The sequence below is a fragment of the Sander vitreus genome, chromosome 6 (genome assembly GCF_031162955.1).
Source record: "Sander vitreus isolate 19-12246 chromosome 6, sanVit1, whole genome shotgun sequence".
Taxonomy (NCBI): domain Eukaryota; kingdom Metazoa; phylum Chordata; class Actinopteri; order Perciformes; family Percidae; genus Sander; species Sander vitreus.
In genome coordinates this window covers 20,279,435-20,290,597 of record NC_135860.1, presented here as the reverse complement: position 1 = coordinate 20,290,597, position 11,163 = coordinate 20,279,435, and the positions used below count along the sequence as shown (strand labels likewise).

Below are 11,163 nucleotides of genomic sequence, written 5' to 3'. Positions count from 1 at the left end.
TTTCGAGCATGTTTAGAGGCTAAAAACACGTTTAAAACTTGCCCTGTTTAAGCCTGTTGGGTGCTAACGCTAGCAGGGGAATAACACGGTGTAGGCAGCACTGATTGTTTAAGTTTTTCTTGCTACTGACAGCACTCCACATTTCCAAACAACAGAGCTACATGTTGAAATCGACCGGAATTCTCCACTAATTATGGGATTAATTGTAATTTTACACAATTTTGTTCTACTTTTTCACTCTACCTTAATCCGTTAATTTATCTTCCATTTGACATTGAGAGCAACTATGACTTCATCGTTTATTTCCTATCAATAGACTCTTTGAGCATCACGCTCTCAGAGGGGAGGCACAGGATAAAGACAAGAGGCAGGTCTCCTAAGTGGCTCTTCATCTGCCTGCTGTCAGGCTTGACCTTGCTCTGATGGCTATGTGTGTGTGTGTGTGTGTGTGTGTGTGTGTGTGTGTGTGTGTGTGTGTGTGTGTGTATGTGTGTGTGTGTGTGTGTGCGTGTTATTAGTGCATGTTTCCTTTGTGTATTTTGTGTGCAATGAGAACGTGAGCACAATACTTTTTGTAGGTTAAGAACTTTGTATGAGCATGGATTGTGTAGGTGCTTATAAGCATATGTATTTGGGACCAATATGTGTAGTTTCTGACTAATCTAGTAGTAAGTCTTAACCCTTCATAAAGCATGTTTCTCATCTTTCTCCCTCTCTTGCTCTTTGTGATTTCCTGACTCACGTTATTTTAACCAAAATGTGTTTGTGTCAAGGTTTTTTTACTGTCCTAATCACTTAATGACACAAAGGCGCTGCACAACAGGTGTGAGGTACACTGGTCTTAGAGAGGGGCAGTAGTGGCCTAAAGGTTAAAGAAGCGAGCTTGTGACAGGGAGGTTGTCGGTCCAATCCCCTGACCGACAGGATAAAATCTGGGTGGGGGAAGTTAAAGAGCAGCGTTTGTCCCTGCCTCATTACCACCACTGAGGTGCCCTTGAGCAAGGCCCTTAACCCCAAACCGCTCCAGTGGAGCTGCCCAGTGGCCAGCAGATCAGACTGTGGTTGTACCGGGCAGCTTCCAGGTATGAATGTGTAACTGTGTGAATGTGATCAGGGCGTTCCTGCAAAAGAGAGGTTGCCTCTCAGTGAACCTTCCCTGAATAAATAAACGTTTTATGGCGTTATATATGTGCCTCATTCCTGAGCAAGCAATTGTATGTTTAATTATAGTCTGGAGAGCAGGACAAGATGGAGCAAGGTAAAGTCACTGTCTGATCAAGCTGTTAAGTTCCAGTGACTACCACCTCACACAGTGTCAGGTATTCTTGTCTTGGAATCACAATGTTTACATATTGACATTCCATTCCAATGAAAGGTTTTGGAGGTCCCAGCTGCAATAGACCGGATAACAGCACATCTGATGGAAAAGAAGAAGAAAAACATAATTATGAGAAACTATGTTTCAAGATGAAAACAATATTATCAACAGTAGCTGTTTTTAGATATTGATGATGCTATTGCTGTGAAAACTATTGACAGAAATTGATGTTACCTGGGATTATCGTTACCATTGTCATTGATGGAATTTCCAGTGCGGATCTCAGCGCCATTGATTCTTTACGAGACAGCATCTCTTCTGTTGGTGATGGTGACAGTGTTGATTTTATACGTCTTCAGGAGGTCCAGTCTCCACCATGGTTTTACATCATTTCCTGAGTGGCTACAGGATCCCTGTCCCCAGTCGCTAGCACGATTTCCATCAATGGCCCTTTCAGGGACACCATTGTCTTTCACGGAGGACTGAGTCACTCTGCTAGGAATCCCTAACACTTTGCTGATTTTTTTGAGAGCTGCATATCTCAAGCCTAACTTGTGCGCTAACAGCACCATTTGCACATTTACATCAAACGCTACATCGTTCCTCGATACGTCTTGAAGACAAGTAGATGTGTAGACACTTTGCCTGTACGTATCTTCTTTGCAAAGACTGCACTCTAGTAGTAAACTGCTACAGAACCCATGATTCTGCGGATCGATACTAACTTTAAGCCCTGTCCCTGTGCAATTAGGACAAATTAAATCACCAATCAGTTCATTCAAATGCGCTACATGAATTATCAGTCACTGCTGTGTGGCGCTCTCATTACCTCCTACCTACTATTTTGAAAATTAACCGGATTTTTATTTTGTTTCTGTGCTCGACTTCCTGTCCTGCCGTGTGCTGAATTGCTGCGGAGCAAAAATAGAAGCTCTGCATATCTGCTCCGGAGGGCTGCAGACCACCGGAGCTGGGACAGAATCAGAACGCAGCTGTTCCGTAGTCAGTGGAAATACACACATTGACTTTAATGGAAACCTAATGAATCTAATAACATTCCGGAGTGGATCCCGCAGCCGTTATGCATTAGAGTTAAATCCCCCCTTTTACTTTCACAATTGGTTGCTGGTGAAAAGGACATGACCATATTTGGATCTGACAACATTGCACAGGGGAGAGAGAGCTTTCTAACGGTATATGTCATGACAGGGTGCAGACAGCGATCGTGACGCAGCATGATGATTTAGAACGCCAACTTTTATTGAATTTAGGAGAAATCTACAAACGCAAACAAAGTGTAGTAAAATAAAGACCTAAATGAATATTTTGGTGTTTTTTTTCACCACAAGTCTGAAAGAATACAGTGGCTTGCAAGTACACACCCACGCTAAAGTTGACTAAAAAGAGGAATAAAAAAACATCTTTTGGAAATTGATGTTAATGCCTTAGTTAAAAAAAGGAAAAATCCATAGATAAGATAAGATAAGATCATCTCTCAATGCAAATCAAACCAGCTATTAGGCTAACTGAAATAAAACCATGCCAGTCTCTAGGTATGGTGAAGGGGATGTGATGATGTGGGGCTATTTTAATTCCAAAGACCAAGGGAACTTTATCAGGATGCATAGTATCCTGGATATTATGCATCCTGATAAAGAGATGATAGAGAGATGATTTTATGGAAAGTACCCCATGCCTGCATAGTATCCTGGATCCATGAAATAACTGGCCTTCATCCATAAAAATCTGTCTGCCTCTATGGGGATTTAACATAGGGGAGTACTTACTTATGCCCCCTGTATTTTAAGGAAGAACATTTATTTATTTACTATACATTATTCATTCACAAAGAAAATTGGTGTCCTTAAAGGTTGGATTTTTCCTCATTATTTTTAATTAAGGCATTAAGATTTATTTCCAAAAGATGATTTTTTGTATTCGTCTTTTTAGTCAACTTTAGCATGGGTGTCCTAATTTTTATACCTGACTGTATATATATATATATATATATATATATATATGCGTGTGTGTGTTAAGGGTTAAATGTAAAGCAATAAATATGAATAAAAATGTGTACACAAAATTGTTTTAAGATTTTTAAATGCAACAACTCATTAATGTAAGCATAAATAGTAAATAAAGTCAATAGAGTAGCTGACTGCACTATAGATCCTTTTCGAGCATGTAGTTTGTGGTATGTGTTGAACTGCATTGCATTATACATTATTACAGTAGACTGAATTAGTTCTGGCTAGGTGTAGCTAAAACCTGGCAACTGAGTATATGTGTAAATGCACTCGTACATCTAGTATTTATATTTCAGTGTTTATAGTTTGTAGCTTATTTGATGTAGAGTGGATGTTGTTGCTAAGATAATACCATGATGATAAAGCAAATACAAGGAGTTTTTAACTGCAGTGGCGGTTCTACATTGAATTACACCCTGGGCAAGACCCCCTTCGAGCGGAGGAGGAGGTGGAGATTGTACTCCTTAAAAAGTGTGTTTCCTGTTGTTATTGTAATAGTTTTGTTTTTCAAATGTTCTAATGAAAGACATGTGCAACTGAGAAGTATAACAAGAGCAGAGAGCAACAATAATATAAAATATTCAGAATAATATACAAATAAAATATAGAATACATATTCTAAATAGCACAAATCCTTCATCACACAAATGTGAAAACAAACTAAAGAAAGTCTAATTATTACACTATAGCACTAAGAGACTGTTATTTATTTCAGGGGCCACCGGAGGGTTTTTTGGATCTTTAATTAAAATAGACCTGACCCTCCCTTCACCAACAAAAAAATTTGGATGACCCTCCAAAATTAAATTAAAAAAAGGGATGACCCTCCCTGACAATTTATTGATGCATTCTGTACTGGTCTGCACTTGGCAAAAATGTACAAATACCCATTGTTTTTTTACAGCCATGACTTACGTCCCTAAACCTCTGCATTCTCATCTTGTACATCACACTCCTCTGTTATGGTGTGGTGGCCATTTCAGTAGATTTGCTCACTAACATAGTTGTGGAAACACAATAAGCATGGAAACTAAATGCACACTTCCTGCATTACTGCATTACTTCAAATACTAAGTTTTTAATTTCTCAACTGGGACCAGTACACAGTAGGATTAACACTGTGCTTTGTTGTGTTTTTCTGTGTTGACCTTTCAAAAATGTTATGACTCTACATAGTTATGTCAGTGTATTAAAACCATGCCAGGAATCCTACGCTAGGTGTGTGGTTATATCAATCTGCAGAACGGGCTGTGGATCCAGAATAGTGACATTTTCTCCTTAGTATGTCTACTGTGTAGGGACTTATGGGATAATGTTTGTGTCCTTAATTCCAAGCAAAAATTATCAAGTATCAAACAAAAATCACTAACTGAAGCAAAAAAAGTGTCACCTCAAAGGTAAAACTTAGAACTTGCAAACAAAACATTTGTGTAATGTATGTCCTTTTGTTTACAGTTCCCTCTGCTTCTTTCTCAATGATCAGTCTTTTGCTCTCTCCGTCACGTTTGCAGTTGTGCTCCCAGTTTTCTCGTTTGTGCTTCCAAACTCTTTGTTTGCAATTCTGGCACAAACCTCTAATGTGGGTGGGTCTTAGAGGGGTGCGTCCCCATTGGTTAATGAGTTTTGGGACTACATTTGAGTGACAGCTCAGTGCCTGCCTGACCTGTTATTTCAGTGCAGCTAACATTAGAGAATTTGGAGGACACACAAACCACTCTACACAGCGGATTCATACAAGATTGATAAAGTGTGAGTATTGATCATATATATTGTCTGTGATCTACGTTGCAAGCATGGCTACTATAGCAGTTGTTTTTTCATTGTGTTAAGTTACTAGCTAGCTTGTAAAGCTGTGTAAGTTAGCATTTAATGTTAGCATTTAACGTTAGCTAACTGCTAACGTTATCTAAAACAAATGCTAGCCAAGCCAAGTAACGTTGGCTTACTGTAGCTACTTTACTGAGCTAATTTGCCATGGGAATCATGTAGGTTTAGTGAGGCCTTACTCAATTGAGCTGTTTTAATTATCGTCTTCTCTCTGTAGAACAATGAAACATTGTGGGACCTACAGTACCCAAGCAGAGCTACGATATTATGACAAATTATTATCCAGCTAAATACAAATTGATGTGTTTGCTATTGGTCTGATAATACACAATGCTAGGGTATTGGTTAAGTTGTACAATGTAGAAGCTTTGAATATATGATTGTTTTCCACATGACAGTAGTAAGTTTCCACCACAATGTAAGGAAGACAGAGCTGAATACAGTCTGGACAGCAGGAAAAGATGGGGCAAGGTAACATCACTGTCTGATCAAGCTGTTAAGTCGTCGGAGTCACACATGCCACCAAAGGGACTGTCAACAACAGACTCTTCATTTACTGGTTGCACAATAAATGGAAACATTTTATCAGAATAAAGCATTAAAAAAGTGCTTAGAAATATAGGAACTATTTGAAATATTGGATAGAACAACACAATGTAATTCTGCTAAATAAAACATCACATTCATTATTAATTACATTTGTTTTACTTTTAAACAAATTCTATAAAATGTATACAATACAGATTTTCTACCAAAACATATTTCAGGGGGGAGCGGCTACCACCTCGTGCCCCCCTTCTAGCCCCTCCCCTGAATTAAGTGGACATGAACTGAGGAATTGTTTCAGACTCAGCCACAGAGACCAGTTCCAGTGACTACCACCTCACACAGTGTCAGGTATTCTTGTCTTGGAATCACAATGTTTACATATTGACCTTCCATTCCATTACAATGAAAGGTTTTAGAGGTCCCAGCTGCGATAGATGGGATAACAGCACATCTGATGGAAAAGAAGAAGAAAAACATAATTATGAATAACTATGTTTCCAGATGAAAAAACATTATTATCAACAGTAGCTGTATTTAGATACAGATGATGCTATTGCTGTGAAAAATATTGACAGAAAGTGCTTTTACCTGGGATTATCGTTACCATTGTCATTGATGGAATTTCCAATGCGGATCTCAGCACCATTGATTCTGTCGGAGACAGCATCTCTTCTGTTGGTGATGGTGACAGTGTCGATTTTATACATCTTCAGGAGGTCCAGTCTCCACCATGGTTTTAAATCGTTATCTGTGTGGCTACAGGATCCCTGTCCCAGTCGCTAGCACTATTTCCATCAACGGTCCTTTCAGGGATGTCAGTGTCTTTCACGGAGGACTGAGTCACTTGTCCACCTTTAGCAATATTAAGATCTGTACAAATTTACAAAATGTGTCATTAAAGATAGTTTGAGGAAGCCACAGATTATTACATGTGTTGATTTTACCAGAGCTGCCAAAGAACAGGCAGTCATCATAGTTTTACTTTTACTATAACTTTTACTGTGACTGTCATGTAAGTCATGTATTGGAAACATTATATGGTACACATCATGAGCTGGAGCAGTGTTTAGTTATGAAATGATTTAAAAAGATAGATTGAGAAAGGATTCCTGTCCATAAATGCTAGCACGATTTCCATCAATGGCCATTTCAGTGCCGGTATTTTCAAACACGGAGGACTGACTCACTATCCCACTTTTAGCAATAGTAGGATCTAGACAAAGTTATGAAATGTGGCATTAGAGATAGTTTGAGGAAACCACAGATTATAATGTGTTGTTCTGACCAAATTTGCCTCCAAAGAACAGCCAGTGAGTGTGTGCTCAAAGTCATCTGTTGGTCATGTAAAATGGTATAAATTACCAATTGGAGCAGTGTTTAGTGAAGGCTGACCAGTGACTTCCACTTCACACAGTGTCAGGTATTCTTGTCTACCGGGAATCACAATGTTTACATAACGACTTTCCATTTCATTACACGTAAAGGTTTTGGAGGTCCCAGCTGTGATAGACGTGATAACAGTACATCTGCAAACAATAAATTAAAACATAATTAAGAGTAAAACTGATTTACCAGACATAGACTATCCATACATCTTACCAATAGTTGTAATTTAGATACTGATCATGCTATTGCTGTGAAAAATGTTGCTTTCTATTAGGGAATAATTTAGATATCCAGTGCACTAATTTTCTGTTATTTACACAACCAATGGTAAATATTCTAATCTAATATAAAACAGAAAGTGCTTTTACCTGGGATTATCGTTGCCATTGTCATTGAGAGAATTTTCAATGCGGATCTCAGCACCATTGATTCTATTGTTGAGAGCATCTCTTCTGTTGGTGATGGTGACAGTGTTGATTTGATATGACTTCAGGAGGTCCAGTCTCCACCATGGTTTTAAATTGTTATCTGTGTGGCTACAGGATCCCTGTCCCCAGTCGCTAGCACTATTTCCATCAACGGCTCTTTCAGGGACAGCATTTTCAAACACGGAGGACTGCAGTGTTTAGTTATGAAATGATTTAAAATGATAGATTGAGAAAGGCACACATATTACAGATGCCTATTACATACTAAACAATTGAAATTATTGGGGAAAAGTCAATAATTTGATTGAACAAATTGAAAGAATAATCTCACCAAATTGGCCACTTGTCTGTCCTAGAACAGCCAACAACACAAAAACCACGACTGGAGTCATCATCCTGTGGAGCAAGTTCACACTCATATAATATTATTCAACCTTAAATATCTTGTACTCAACATGCAGAACAATAATATAGCAGTAAACAAATATGTGCTATAAAATATAGCAGAGTAGTGGTGTTCTGAACAGAGAATGAAGTCACACTTTTTCCGTGTGTGTTGTAATCAGAGTTTCTCTGTATTATGTATTGGTAACCTGTCCATTCACACGTGCATGTTGGTGGATCTCAGTGCATGTGTGTTGCTCCCTTTGGCATCAGTATTTGAGGACATGGGGATGCCAATCTGCACTGCTCGCTGCCCAGGTCGGGTTACTGCATAAAGTCGGTGCAAACACAGAGTTAACGCAGTAACCCAATGATAACGCCAGCCACTGATGAGCACCGCTCTCCCATTGAATCATGCAGCAAACATGAAAAATAAAAAACATAAAAATTGAGAAACTTTCTTTCTCTCTGGCTTTGTGCAGAATTATGTATCTTTGGAGGCCTGTTTTTATCAATATCAGGAATATCGAGGATCCTCTCACAAAACTCTTTACCCTAGCTCTGATGCACATTCAGACCTTCAGATCTAAAAAAAAAAATGTTTAATAGTAATGTTTATTACCTTTTCGTTACCAAGCTGTAATTCTAAGTGATTCCAGATTTAGTTTATTTTACTGACAAAATTGCAAATATAAAATAAAAGGAAGAATAAAGTTGATAAGACCTACCTTAAATCTCTCTTGAGTACACTGGAAGCAGCTGTGATTTGAATGTCTGCAAAGAGAGTTCAAGTCTTTTTATACTTTTTTTCCAAGGATGATTAACAAATGTTAGATTAATAAATACCCTGATCAAACATCCTGGTGTTTTTGTTTACCTTTCAAAGGTCAATGTTTCTGTCTGACCACGTGATTTTGAGGACACACACTGTGTTTGCTCAAATAAAAGACAAAGTTTGTGGCAGGAAGTAAAGACAATGTCCAACAACATACAGTACATGAGTTCTGGTGCAAGGCATATGAGAAGCGATATATCTGTTACCAGTTAAAAATAATGCAATAAATGTAAATTAAAAAAAATGTAAACCAACCTGTTTTGAGATTTCTAAAAGCATGAACCACACATACATATAACTACGAAAAGTAGCACTGTAATTTGTAAGCATTCCACGTTTTTTTTTTGCTGTTTGCACCACAATGACTGCTGCTACATAATAATGCTGTAGACCGGGTAGGGAGGAGGTTGGGGTGGATGTGTGGGTTATAAAACACAGTATCTTCAAGGTGCAGAGAAGAACTTAACTTTAATGTCCACCGAAATGATGAGCAGCCCACAGTCCCCTGTAACCCGCTCACAGACGATTTTTATAGGGTTAACTGAACTACCAACTGCCGCTAATAGAACAGAGCTGTGACGGAGCTCTGAAGTCATTGTAACAGAGCTCTGTAGCTGCTGAAAACAACCAGCAACTGCCGCTCGGACTCACGGAGCTCTGTAGCAGGCATCACGTGATCAGCCAGCGGTCGCCTAGTTTTGTAGGACTATTCTCAGAATTCTGACTTTAAATTCAGTGCTCAAATACAAGTTTCACATGTGGCCCTAATCCTCTTCGGTAGTGTAGAAATGTATATCTTCTGGAAGCTTGTTTTTATCAATATCAGGAATGTTGAGGATCATCTCACAAACCTTTTTACCCTAGCTGTGATGCACAGCCACACCTTTAGTTTCAATTTTTTTTACTTAGTTATGATTATTACCTTGTCATTACAAAGCTGTAATGTAAGGTGATACATGCTTTGTTCAATTTTTTCCATGTGCTTTCCAACGCACTGGTAGCAGCTGTGATTTGCACAGAATCCACGTGCACGTGACAGCATGTGTGCATATTTTCTTGCATATTAGTCTCGCATGTGTGCGTCTGAGTGGCAGCAGGTCCAAGTAGCTCTGTAGTATGTATTGTTTTTGCGTGAGTTTCCCTGTGTTGTATGAATGGCACATGACTACTTTGAGAAGAGTAGTGTACACAAGAAAGGAACTTCTGGTACTACAGAAGATCAGATACGGGGCCAGACATCCTATACCGGTTGAGCTGGCCGGCCCCTACACAAAGCAAACTGCGCTGTCCATGGTTCTTAAACAACAGCAAACAATAGTCACATGTAGTCCGATGACATCATGTAAGTGAGTAGTAATAGCCATTCGGATTTGCCGTTGGTAGAATTTGGCCAACATTGGCCGCAATTTCTTTTTCACCTTGCCTTTCATGGCTTCCGTACAGTTTCCCTCTATCTCATGTCTTTCCTCTGAAGTAATCTCCATCCCATCTAGAATAGTTTCAGACAAAACATTTAACTGACACATGTCAAATTTACCCTCATAAGATTCCTGTCCTGATTAAGACATCAAGGTCTCTAATATAAACAAACATAAAACAAATGAAACAAAATGGGACATGACCACAAAACAAAAAAATAAATAACATGGACTAAAACATTATTATCAGTATTGCTGCATTGTGCTCATAACGGTTGAAAAAACGTTCTTTCTCTCTTACTTTGTGTAGAAATGTGTATTTTCTGGAAGATTGTTTTCATCTCACAAACCTCTTTACCCTAGCTGTGATCCATACCTTCAGATCCTGAAAATTCTTTTGTTTTTTACATAGTTATGATTATTACCATGTCATTACAAAGCTGTAATGTAAAGTTATACCTGAGTTAGTTCATTTTTACTGTCAAAATTACATATGGAAAATATGGAAAAGGAAGTATAAAGATCAGTAATTCTACCAAAGACCTACCAGCTTTGATTTGCATGCGTGCATAACGGTGAATCATATTATATCATACATTTGTACAGAACATGATTGACAACTGTTGGATTAATATATACTCTGGTCAAATAACACATGTTGTTTTCATAACTCTTCAAATTTCAATGCTCCTGTATGACCTAATGATTTAGGGGGCACACTGTGTGCTAAAATAAAAGACAAAGTTTGTGACAGGTAGTAGAGACAATCTACAACTATACACAGGGCATAAGTTCAGGAGCAAGGCTTATTAGAAGAGATATATATGTTACAGGTTAAATGTAATGCAAGAAATGTGTGTACACAACATTATTTTAAGATTTTTAAATGCAACAACTCATTAATGTAAGCATAAATACAGAGGGGCAAAAACGGATTTAGTCAGCCAACAATTGTGCAAGTTCAACCACTTAAAAAGATGAGAGAGGACTG

At 38.3% G+C, this 11,163-nt stretch overlaps 1 pseudogene; it reads right to left on the bottom strand.

The window, feature by feature from the left end:
• Nucleotides 1-1,283: 1,283 nt before the first annotated feature.
• LOC144519020 (uncharacterized) lies at nucleotides 1,284-10,184 on the bottom strand (annotated as a pseudogene).
• Nucleotides 10,185-11,163: the final 979 nt, after the last annotated feature.